The sequence below is a fragment of the Oncorhynchus tshawytscha genome, linkage group LG12, assembly GCF_018296145.1.
Source record: "Oncorhynchus tshawytscha isolate Ot180627B linkage group LG12, Otsh_v2.0, whole genome shotgun sequence".
Classification (NCBI taxonomy): domain Eukaryota; kingdom Metazoa; phylum Chordata; class Actinopteri; order Salmoniformes; family Salmonidae; genus Oncorhynchus; species Oncorhynchus tshawytscha.
Window position 1 is genome coordinate 31,271,679 of NC_056440.1, and position 12,910 is coordinate 31,284,588.

Consider the following 12,910-nt stretch of genomic DNA (forward strand, 5'->3'; position numbering starts at 1 on the left):
TTAAATGCATTCCAGGTGACTACCTCATGAAGCTGGTTGAGAGAATGCCAAGAGCGTGCAAAGCTGTCGTTAAGGCAGAGGGTGGCTACTTTGAAGAACCTCAAATATATTTTGATTTGTTTAACACTTTTTTGGTTACTACATGATTCCATATGGCTTATTTCACATATAGTAAAAAAAATAATAAACAAAAACCCTGGAATGAGTAGCTGTGTCCAAACTTCTGACTGGTATTGGTAGTGTGTGTGTGTGGTGTCAATATGCATGTGTGTGTTTTATGTTTGAGCGTATGTGTGAGCGTGTGTATGTTGGTTTAGTATATGTGAGAGTGTGGGTAGAGTCTGGAGAGTGTGCATAGAGCAAGTTTTTTTTTAAAGAGTCAATGCAACAAAAAAAAGGAGTTCAACACAAATAGTCCGGGTAACCATTTGATTAACTGTTCAGCAGTCTTATGGCTTTTGGGTAGAAGCTGTTCAGGAGCCTTTTGGACCCCAGACTAAACCCTCCAGTACCACTTTCCATGCGGTAGCAGAGAGAACAGCCCATGAATTGGGTAGCTGGAGTCTGAACAGTTTTAAGGCCTTCCTCTGACACCGCCTGGTATAGAGGTCCTGGATGGCAGGGAGCGCCTTGCAGTTAGATGTCAACCAGTTGCCATACCAAAAGGGTGATGCAACCAGTCAAAATGCTCGCAATGGTGCAGCAGTAGAACTTTGAGGATCTGAGGGCCCATGACAAATATTTTCAGCCTCCTGAGGGGGAAGAGGCATAGTCGTGCCCTCTTCATGACTGTGTTGGTGTGTTTGGACCATGATAGGTCCTTAGTGATGTAGACACAGAGGAACTTGAAGCTTTCGACCCACTCCACTACAGCACAGTCGATGCGAACGGGGGCGTGCTCGGCCCTCCATTTTCTGTAGTCCACAATCAGCTCTTTTGTCTTGCTGACATTGAGGGAGAAGTTGGCGTCCTGGCACCACTCCTGCCAGGTTCCTGACCTCCTTCCTGTAGGCCGTCTCATCGTCATCGGTGATCAGGCCGACCACCGTTGTGTTGTCGGCAAGCTTAATGATGGTATTGGAGTCATGCAAGACCACGTAGTCGTGGGTGAACAAGGAGTAGAAGAGGGGACTAAAATGCCCATCTGAGAGGCCCCCGTGTTGAGGGTTAGCATGGCGGATGTGTTGTTGCCTACCCTTACCACCTTGGGATGGGCCGTAAAGAAGTATTGGATTCAGTTGCAGAGGGAGGTGTTTAATCCCAGGGTCCTTAGCTTACTGATGAGCTTGGAGGGCACTACGGTGTTGAAGACTGAGCTGTAGTCAATGAACAGCATTCTCAAGTAGGTGTTCCTTTTGTCCATGTGGGAAAGGGCAGTGTGGAGTACAATAGAGATTGCGTCATCTCTAGATCTGTTGGGGCGATATGCAAATTTAAATGGATCCAGGGTGTCTGGGATGATGGTGTTGATGTGAGCCATGATCAGCCTTTGAAAGCATTTCATGGCTACAGATGTTCGCTCTAAGGGGTGATGGTCATTTAGACATGTTACCTTGGCATTCTTGGGCACAGAGACAAACTTCCGGTTTGAGTTTTTAAGCAAGAATCAGGGGGATAGAGTTATGGTCAGATTTACCAAATGGAGGGCGAGGGAGAGATTCGTATGCATCTCTATGCGTGGGGTAGTGATCTACAGTTTTTCACCTCTAGTTGCACAGGTGATATGCTGGTAGAAATTAGTTCAAATGGATTTCAGTTTTCCTACATTAAAATTACCGGCAACTAGGAGCGCCACCTCTGGGTGAGCATTTTCTTGTTTGCTTATGGCACTATACAGCTTGTTGAGGGCGGTCTTAGTGCCAGCATCAGTTTATGGTGGTAAATAGACCACTAAGTAAATAGTATTGTCTACAGCTTATCAAGAGGTATTCTCCTGATTGGAGCAGAAACTCGAAACTTCATTAATATTAAAGATCGAGCACCAGCTGTTAACAAAGAGACACCCCCCCCAACCTTACCTGAATCTGCCGTTCTGTCCTGCCGATGTATAGAAAAACAGCTGTGTATATGTTTTCCATGTTCAGCCATGACTCTGAAAAGCACTGGATATTACAGTTCTTCAGATCACGTTGATAGGATAGTCTCAAATGGCACTCGTCTAGTTTATTCTCCAATGACTGCACGTTCGTCAATGGAACGGAGGCTAGAGGTGGTCTATCCACTTGCCAACATAAGACTCGTCCGGTATCCTGCACGCCAGACTCTAACGCCTTTTTTTTTTGAGTGTCAGGGATTTGGGCCTGGTCCTGGATGAGCAGTTTGTTCTTCACTTCCGACTCATTGAAATAGAGATCTTCATCCAAATCGAGGATAGTGATCACTGTTGATGTCTAGAAGCTCTTTACAGTCATAGGAAACGATGGCGGGAACTTATGTACATAAAAAGGTAAGATCAGCGGAAAAAAACTCCACAAAATAACACAATTGGTCAGGAGCCCGTAAAAAGACTGCTGTGTCATTCAGTTAGAGGAACACTTAAGGAGATATACAACATATTTAATGTTACAGGTTATTCAACCTCAAACCTTTCTCCTGTCAGCCGAATGGAATGGATAAGAGAGCTCCCTCAGATCATGCCATAACAGTGAACGTAGTTGTGACAGGGGAAATTGCCACCTAGAATGATAGACATGAAATGCTATGCTTTTTGGAGGGGGGGTGCAAATCTGACCTTAAGCAATTCCTTAAATTTGGGGGTCTTTTATAGGAAAAATCTCAGGACGGAATCAAACGCTTTACCAAAGCTGTGAAATAATGTGCCAATTTCTATTAACGGGGCGGCAGGGTAGCCTAGTGGTTAGAGCGTTGGACTAGTAACCAGAAGGTTGCAAGTTCAAACTCCCGAGCTGACAAGGTACAAATCTGTCGTTCTGCACAGGCAGTTAACCCACTGTTCCTAGGCCGTCATTGAAAATAATAATTTGTTCTTAACTGACTTGCCTAGTTAAATAAAGGTTAAATAAATACAATTAACCACTTCCTTGATCGACCAGGAAATGGGACTGTAGGTGGACAACAAAGTTGCAGAGGGAGGAATTCCTTTCAAGTGGTTGCAATAATGCATTGTAATGTGTGTGTGCAGCATGTATGAGTGCCTTCAGAAAGTATGCATACTCTTTGACTTATTCCACATTATCTTGTTACAGCCTGAATTCAAAATGTATTAAATATATTTTCTCACCCATCTACACACAACACCCCATAATGACAAAGTGAAAATATGCTAGAAACCTTTACGCATTTATTGACAATTTAATACAGAAATATCCCATTTACAAAAGTATTCAAACCCCTGAGTCAAACCCCTGAATCACCTTGGCAGCGCTTACAGCTGTGAGTCTTTCTGGGTACATTTCTAAGAGCTTTCCACACCTGGATTGTACAATAGTTGCACATTATTCTTTAGAAAATTCTTTAAGCTCTGTCAAGTTGGTTGTCGATCACTGCTAGACAGCCATTTTTAAGTCTTTCCATAGATTTTCAAATCGATTTAAGTCCAAACTAACTAGGCCACTCAGGAACATTCAATGTACTATTTGGTATGTAACTCCAGTGTAGATTTGCCCATGTGTTTTAGGTTATTGTCATGCTGAAAGGTGAATTTGTCTACCAGTGTCTTTTGGAAAGCAGACAGAACCAAATTTTCCTCTAGGATTTTGCCTGTGCTTAGCTCTATTCTGTTTTATGCCAAATCTCTCCCTAGTCCTTGCCGATTACTTTTATACCCTTATTTTACCAGGTAAGTTGAATGAGAACACATTCTCATTTACAGCAACGACCTGGGGAATAGTTACAGGGGAGAGGAGGGGGTGAATAAGCCAAATGGAAGTTCGGGATGATTAGATTGCCATGATGGTATGAGGGCCAGATTGGGAATTTAGCCAGGACACAAGGGTTAACAACCCTACTCTTACAATAAGTGCCATGCGATCTTTAGCTACCACAGATAGTCAGGACACCAGTTTAACGTCCCATCCGAAAGAAGGCAACTTATATAGAGCAGTGCCCCCAATCACTGCCCCAGGGAATTGGGATAATTATTTACTTTTTAGACCAGAGGAAAGAGTGCCTCCTAAGGACCCGCCAACACCACTTCCAGCAGCATCTGGTCCCATCCAGGGACCAACCCTGCTTAGCTTCAGAGAGAAGCCATTAGTGGGATGTAGGGTGTTATGTTGCTGGCTAAAGCATACCCATAACATGATTTAGCCACCACCATGCTTGAAAATATGAATGTGGTACTCAGTGGTGTTGCTGAATTTGGATTTCCAAACATAATGCTTTGTATTCAGGACAAAGATAATTTATTTGCCAGTTTATATTGCAGTTTTACTTTAGTGCCTTAATGCAAACAGGATGCATGTTTTGGAATAGTTGTATTCCTTACAGGCTTCCTTTTTTCACTCTGTCAATTAGGTTAGTATTGTGGAGTAACTACAATGTTGTAGATCCATCCTCAGTTCTCTTATTACATCCATAAAACTCTGTAACCATTTTAGTCACCATTGGCCTCATGGTGAAATCCCTGAGTGGTTCCTTCCTCTCAGGCAACTGAGTTAGGAAGGGCGCCTGTATCTTTGTAGTGACTGGGTGTATTGATACACCATCCAAACTGTAATTAATAATTCACCTTGCTCAAAGGGATATTCAATGTCTGCATTGTCTTTGTTTGTTTTACCTATCTACCAATAGATGCTCTGCTTTACAAGGAAAACCTCCCTGGTCTTTGGGGTTGAATTTCTGTTTGAAATTCACTCTCTCGACTGAGGAGCTTACAGATAAATGTATGCTTGGGGTACAAAGAGGTGGTAGTGATTTAAAAAAGTCATGTTAAACACTATTGCATACAGAGTGAGTCCATGCAACTTATTGGGACTTAAGCTCATTTTTACTCTTGAACTTATTTAGGCTTGCCATAACAAAAGGGGTTGAATATTTATTGACTCAAGAAATGTCAGCTTCTCATTTTGTATTAATTTGTAAAATCAGAATTCCATTTTGACATTATGGGCAATTGTGTGTAGGCCAGTGACACAATATCTATATTTAACCCGTTTAAAATGCAGGCTGTAACAACAAAATGTGGAAAAAGTCAAGGGGTGTGAATACTTTCTGAAGGCACTGTATGTCTAGGTGCGTGTGTGTGCTAAGGTGCAGGGAGTCAGTGCAGGTGCTCAGATCAACCCGATAAGGGAGTGAACAGCTTGTGGCTGGGTACTTGATGATGCTATTGGGCTTCCTCAGGCACCATTTTGTGTAGATGTCTTGGATGGGTGGGAACACAACCACAGTGATATACTGAACCTTCTTCACCACCCGCTGGAGGGCCTTACGGTCATGGACAGAGCAAATCCCGTACCGGGCTGTGATGCAACTGGTCAGGACACTCTCGATGGTGCAGTAGTAGTATTTGGAGTGGACCTGGCTGGCATGCCAAATTTCTTCAGCCACTTTAGGAAGTAAAGGCACTGTTGTAAAGGCACTTGCCCTCCCGACAAGATTGGTGGTGTTGTTGGTCCATGTCAAATCCTCAGTGATGTGGACTTTCTCAACTGCAGTCCCATTGATATGGACCAGGGCGTATTCCCTCCTCTTCTTCCTGTAGTCAACAATCAACTCCTTTGTTTTGCTGATGTTGAGGGAGAGGTTGTTGTCCTGGCACCACAATGCCAGTTCACTTACCTTCTCCCTATAGGCTGACTCGTTGTTGTTGGTTTTCATGCCTACAACCATGTTGTTGTCAGTTCAATTTTGAGGACTTAAATGTGTCAAATACACCCAGTTATGATGCTTTCACATGACGGCAGCAGTCACATTTGTTAGGTCCTTCGAATTTTCCCAAGTGCACAACTATTTTTAGTTATTATGCACACTATTGTATTGTAGCTGATCTCCATTTCAAAAGATGTGTAACTTCAGTCTATTTTTTGACATACACAGAGTAAACCAAACATTAGAAACACTACCATACCCCATTCAAAAGGCACTTAAATATTTTGTCTTGCCCATTCATCCTCTGAGAGGCACACATATATAATCCATGCCTCAATTGTCTCCGGGCTTAAAAATCCTTATTTAACCTGTCCCCTCCACTTCATTACACTGATTGAAGTGGATTTAACAAGTGACATCAATAAGGGATCATAACTTTCACCTGTATTCACCTAGTCAGTCTTCTTACTGTTTTGTAAACTCAGTGTAAGTGTTATACATAATCTATATTCGAGAACATATTGCTAAGTTATTTAACGCCACAACTTTCCACATCAACAGCAAGCAACAATAATGATGTGCCAACCCAGCAGCCCAGTAAATTAGAGGGCAGGAAAACTCTTAACTCCCTTTCCTACAGCTCAACAGAACAACTGTTTTCCTGGTGAATGCCTCTTAGCTCAACCATCCATTCTCTCCCTCTCATTTCAAACCAACTTGGAGTAACATTTTAGCGTGCATTGACACTATCCATACGTACCCTGCTTCCAAAGAAAGGCAACATCAGCAACACTAAAATTGGCAAAGCGGGCTTTAGGGACGGACAGATGATTTCACATAGTGATTTTCACTGAGGTGTGTACTACAGAAAGTGAAGGGAGAAATTTTCCTTGCAACACATAGGCCAAAAGGATGATACCCAGATGGAGTGTCATGGACATTATCCTTTACCTTAATTCACATAGCAAGAGATGGTAGATCTCAGTCAGTTGTTTTCAAGAAGAGTCACAAGTAAGGATTAATCGGCAAACAGCACGGTCACCTGTTTGCATTGTATATGCTATTCTCCCAGTAAGTATGTACTCCTACCTGTGACTGACAACCGAGGGGCCGAAATCAAAACCTGTAATTGAAACCTCTAAGCAGTGTTCTTGTACAGCAAGAAAGCCTAATTCAATCAATAAGCATTTGAGAGTATGTTTGCAAGTGGCTCTGGTTAAGAGCGTATGCTAAATGTAAATGTTTGTTTCGCACTAAACACTTTTTTTGTGTACATTCAACATGTGCATTCTTGCCACTGCATGTCATTTTTGACTGAGCTCATTCTCAAAAACCCGTTCATTGTTTTCTTGTTTTTGTTTAACAGAACACCTCTGGAGTACTGAAGCATCTTTCCCCTAAAAACTATCCAAAGATGCTGAACCTGAGGGAGATGGACTATGATGGTGTAGTGACTTGGCTGGTGTAAATCAGGATTCTTCCCTCTTGAAAAGATTGGGGATGTTAGGATGGGTGATGACTTCATGGCTCCACTGGAAATGTTGCAGAGAAAAGAAGTGATGTGCTATATATAGAGAGAGCAGGGGCGTGGTGGTCCCCTTCCTCTGATTTCTTCTAAAGCAAAAGGTGACCCATCTACCTTTAAAGTATGACACCGACTTCCAATCTCGCTGGTGTAAATGAACCATGCTAAGGAAACTAAAACTGTTCTTCAGATATTCATTTCAGATGATTGGCTATTTTGAAGATGCACTCAAGCAAATTATTGCGCAAAAGTGTTTTATGTCAAAACAAGCACCGACTTGTATTTGTAATTTGTCAGTAACATAGGTGAGGGAGGAAAAGGCTATAGAATATCTTTGGTAAAGCTTGGGAATGACAAACAATGATCAAATCAAACATTATAAAGAAAACAGAGTAAAATACATTGCATAGCCACCATGCCCTAACATTTCTTGATTTAAAATGCAAACCGATGCACAACCCTATGCCAAATGTATTTACATTTTGCCTGTCACACTGACCTAGGGTCATTTGAATCCTAATGTAAGTTTATGTGTGGGCTAATTGAAGAGATCAAGCAGGAAAGTCACAATAAATTCCAACAAATACTGACAACTTTAATGTTATCTCTCTAAGTGTTAGCAGTGGTGACTGAGCGCCCACAGATGGCAAATGAATTGCCCCCCACTCTTCCCAACCAATGAAGCACATGAAAAACAAATTAAAATACAAAAATACCACCAAATGTTAATAAATTGTCAACCGACTTCCCAAGAGGGAAAACAAAATTCTAAAATCTGTGAAAAAGGGGGAAAGAAAAGCTCTAGTCGCGTCATTGGTGTCAGGGTTTGTTTCCAAACTAGAAACACATGCCCTCTAAGGACTCCATATAGGAGGGGGGTCTAGTGCTACTACAGACTATAAAAAACACAAACAAAATGTCCTTGCTGAGACCTGTGTGTATCTGTCAAAATGTGGATACCTGATACAGATCTAAATCATACTAGATACCTCATTAAAAGTTATTCTAACCGCACGCTCTGTGCCGAACATGTAGCCTTAATAAGTAATGATTCCAATTCCCACCTTGAAAAAAACCTACCTTCTTGAGGGTCGACGAAACAGCCAGCGTAGAAAAATGTCGTACTCAGAGTGCGTGATTTGATGTTAAAACTTTACAAAAGCTTGAATATCCAACGTCGTTAACTTTAGCCCGTAAAGACGCTCCAGTATTAAGAGGAAACTTTTAGAAGAGATTTGCCTTTACCCACGTTTACCCTACTTGCCTAAAATAAAATAAAATCCGCAAGGCATCAAGAGAAAAAAAATCGCTCCTGAGAAAAGCGTGCCCCAATCCCAGATCATAGAACTCAAAATGTCAGTAGCTACGTAGAAAGAGGAAAACATTTAGCATAGGCCTACATCGGCTACAATAAAATATGATTGAGTCTAGTTGTACTTTTGTCACAAATTTCGCCTACTCCAGTTCTAATAGATTTTAGAATCGATAGAAGATCCGTTCGTCTTTTATCATAAATCCATTTACTCACGAAGAAAAAGCAAACCGGCTCAAATATTCCTTTACTATGATTTTACTGTCCGATAGACCAGAGGGTAAATGTATAAAAAATAAAAATAATTGTGCGCTCATGCCTATCGAACTTCTCTCGACTCAGGCTTCTCCTCACCACCCCGGGTCAAATGACTGCATAGACAACGAGATTCCGGACTCGTGGAAGCCTTCCCCCCTAGCATCGCATAGCAAATGCCTTTTCGCATCACTCGGATTGAAGAAACCTGGCTCCCCCTGCCATCCCATCCACAACACCGCTGTAGCGTACCCATAGAGGACTATAGTGCCCAAAAACCTATTTTAGCATGGACAGCGCCATTGATACTACTATGTGCCAGATGTTAATTACATGTTTTAAAACATGTATTTAACTAGGCAAGTCAGTTAAGAAAAAAATTCTTATTTACAATGACTGCCTACCTGCCTTGTTCAGGGAGAGAATGAAAGATTTTGTAACATGTCAGCTCGGGGATTCGATCCAAGAACCTTCCGGTTATTGACCCAACACTCTAACCACTAGGCTACCTGCCGCACCAAAAGACCTATTTGTGAAATTGACTTGTCATTTCAATAAGCACAGGCTACTGAATAAAATCTGAGTTTATGATTGTAATTCAATTTTGCCATGAGTTACTGAGCTAGATGCAGGTAGTTTATAGCCCCCGATAGGTCTACATCTAATTTCAGGGTCCACAATAATACTGACAATAAATATGGAGAATGATACATTTGCGATGGAGCTGTGACCATGATCACAATTCATAACTTCCAATTAATGAACTAAACATGGTCATGAATATTTGCATAATAACACAAGGCTACAACAACAATCAACTTAAATTATAGGCTATTTATTAAATCCGTTTGCCAGCTCCAGGTAGGCTACACAAGTGGCACAAATTGATTTGCAATGACTCCAGCGATATCATAATTTCAACATATTTTTCGTATCAAATGGTAACGTTAGGCTACAGTAGCATTCAATGGCATAAATAAAATGTATAGACTACTTAATGGCCAACAGATGCAAATGTGTCATTCTCCACGTTTAATGTCAGTTTCATTGTGGACTTCGCACCCCCCATAACAGAAGCACAGAAGGGAGTTCCATAACGTCCATTTCAAATGTCCACTCGCCGCGGCGGGGCTAGAGACCCAAAAACTGAGCATTCATAAAACCCCATAACTTGATACGGTTTTCCATGAGCAGACATTAGAATGCAGTTAACTTTAAACCAGCTCTGAGCGAATTTATGTAAAGCGCTCTAATGCACCTAATGTTGTTTTCCAATTCTTTGTCGCTGTATTTCGTGATGCGCACGTTCATATGTTTTGTGGGAAGAGGGTTGGAAATAGATGTCTCCATAATGACAATCTAAATAGCCTACGTACAACTGGTAAAAACTTATCACGAATTGCGCAAATGACTCAGCGGCCGGCTCCAGCGCTCTCTTAACCAGTGCTCTCAACACACATACAGCCCTCCAGCTGCTCCACCCCACCAATCACTTACTCACTCACGCAGCAACAGCCAGCTCACTGACTAATAGTCAGCAGCAGCAGGCCACGGTGAACTACAGTACGTTACAGCCTTATTCTAAAACTGATTAAATAAATGAAACATCCTCATCAATCTACACACAATACCACACTATGTCAAAGGGGGAGAAAAAAAAAAATCGATATTTTTTTCAAATTGATAAAACATTAAAATCAGAAATACCTTATTTACATACATATTCGGATCCTTTGCTATGAGACTAGAAATTGAGCTCAGATGCATCCTGTTTCCATTGATCATCCTTGAAATGTTTCTTCAACTTGATTGGAATCCACCTGTGGTAAATTCATTTGATTGGACATGATTTGGAAAGGCATACACCTATCTATATAAGGTCCAGTGACAGTGCGTGTCAGAGCAAAAACCAAGTCATGAGGTCAAAGGAATTGTCCATAGGGCACCAAGACAGGATTGTGTCAAGGCTAAACATCTGGGGAAGGGTAACAAAACATTTCTGCAGCATTGAAGGTCCCCAAGAACACACTGGACTCCATTATTCTTCAATGGAAGAAGTTTGGACCCACCAAAACATTTCCTAGAGCTAGCTGCCCGGCCAAACTGAGCAATAGAGGGAGATGACCATGTTCACTCTGACAGAGCTCCAGAGTTCCTCTGTGGAGATGGGAGAACCTTCTCTGCAGCACATCACAAATCAGGCCTTTATGGTAGAGTGGCCAAACGGAAGCCACTCCTCAGTAAAAGACACATGACAGCCTGCTTGGAGTTTGCCAAAAGGCACCAAAATGACTCTCAGATCATGAGAAATAAGATTATCTGGTCTTATGAACCCAATATTGAACTCCTTGGCCTGAAGGCCAAGTGTCACGTCTGCAGGAAACCTGGCACCATCCCTACGGTGAAGCATGGTGGTGGAAAAACATCCCCATCATGATGTGGGGATGTTTTTCCACGGCAGGGTCTGGGAGACTAGTCAGGATCGAGGAAAAGATGAACAGAGAAAAGTACAGAGAGCTCCTTCATGAAAATCTGCTCCAGAGCGCTCAGGACCTCCGAATGAGGTGAAGGTTTACTTTACAACAGGACAACAGCCCTAAGCCCACAGCCAAGACAACACAGGAGTGGCTTTGGGACAAGTTTCTGAATGTCCTTCAGTGGCCCAGCCAGAGCCCGGACTTGAACCTAATCAAACATCTCTGGAGAGACCTGAAAATAGCTGTGCAGCAACATTCCCCATCCAACCTGACAGAGGTTGAGAGGGTCTGCAGAGAAGAATGGGAGAAACTCCCCAAATACAGGTGTGCCAGGCTTTTAGCGTCATACCCAAGAAGACTCTAGGCTGTAAGCACTGCCAAAGTTGCTTCAACAAAGTACTGAGTAAAGGGTCTGAATACTTATGTAAATGTGATATTACCTCTCCTTCAACGTCAGCAAGACAAAGGAGCTGATCGTAGACTACAGGAAACGGAGGGCTGAGCACGCCTCCATTCACATCGACAGGGCTGAAGTGGAGCGGGTCGAGAGCTTCAAGTTCCGTTGTGTCCACATCATTAAGTATCTATCATGGTCCAAATACACCAACACAGTTTTGAAGAGGGCACGACCACGCCTCCTCATACTCATGAGGATGAAAAGATTTGGCATGGGCCCTCAGATCATCAAAATGTTATATAGCTGCACCATTGAGAGCAACTTGACTGGCTGCATCACGGCTTGGTATGACAACTGCTTGGCATCCAATCCGCAAGGCCCTACAGAGGGCAGTGTGTACAGCCCAGTACATCCCTGGGGCTGAGTTTCCTGCCATCCAGGACTTCTATACCAGCCTTCTATACCGGTGTCAGAGGAAGTCCCCAAAATGTTAAGACTCCAGCCACCCAAATCATAGACTGTTCTCTCTGCTACCGCATGGAAAGCTGTACGAATGCACCAAACCTGGAACCAACAGGACCCTGAACAGCTTCTACCCCCAAGCCAGCTTCTACCCCAAACAATCTGCATTGACTTTTTGCACTAACTATTTTGACTCATCACATACGCTGCTGCTACTGTTTACTATCTGTCACTTTATTCCTAGTTATATGTACATACTGTATGTACCTCAATGACCTCGTACCCCAGCACATTGACTTGGTACTGGTACCCCTTGTATATAGCCACATTATTGTTACTCTGTCATGACTTCCACCGAAGGTGGCTCCTCTCCCTGTTTGGGCGGCGGTCGTCATCGTCGGTCTACTAGCTGCCACCGATCCCTTTTCTTTTTCGATTGGTTTTGTCTGTCTTGTTGCTCACCTGGTTCTAGTTTAGGTTATTAGTGGGGTATTTAATCTCACCCTACCCTCTTGGGTTTGTGTGGGATTGTTCATGTAGCTGTCATTTGTTTGGGTTGCGTTTTGGTTTGTTCTGTTGAACAGGTGTTTTTTCTGGACTGCGTTCCTGTCGTTTTGTGGCTACTGTTGTGGTCCTGTTCCTGTTCTTTGGACTTGTAAATAAACGCCCTTTCTTGCAATTTGCTCTCTCCTGCGCCTGACTCCACACCC

At 42.6% G+C, this 12,910-nt stretch overlaps 1 protein-coding gene across 7 annotated transcripts in view; it reads right to left on the reverse strand.

Annotated features, from left to right (window-relative positions):
• The window catches only part of fgfr1a (fibroblast growth factor receptor 1a), a 42,349-nt gene extending 33,309 nt beyond the window's left edge, over positions 1–9,040 (reverse strand). For 2 of the 7 annotated variants that reach the window (XM_024438832.2, XM_024438827.2), the window contains exon 1: positions 8,378–9,039. The gene's annotated coding sequence lies outside the window, so the exon portion shown is untranslated. Of the gene's footprint in view, positions 1–8,361 lie in introns of all 7 variants that reach the window. The other 5 variants (XM_024438833.2, XM_024438829.2, XM_024438830.2 and 2 more) reach the window with 4 other exon arrangements.
• Between the last annotated feature and the right edge of the window lie 3,870 nt (positions 9,041–12,910).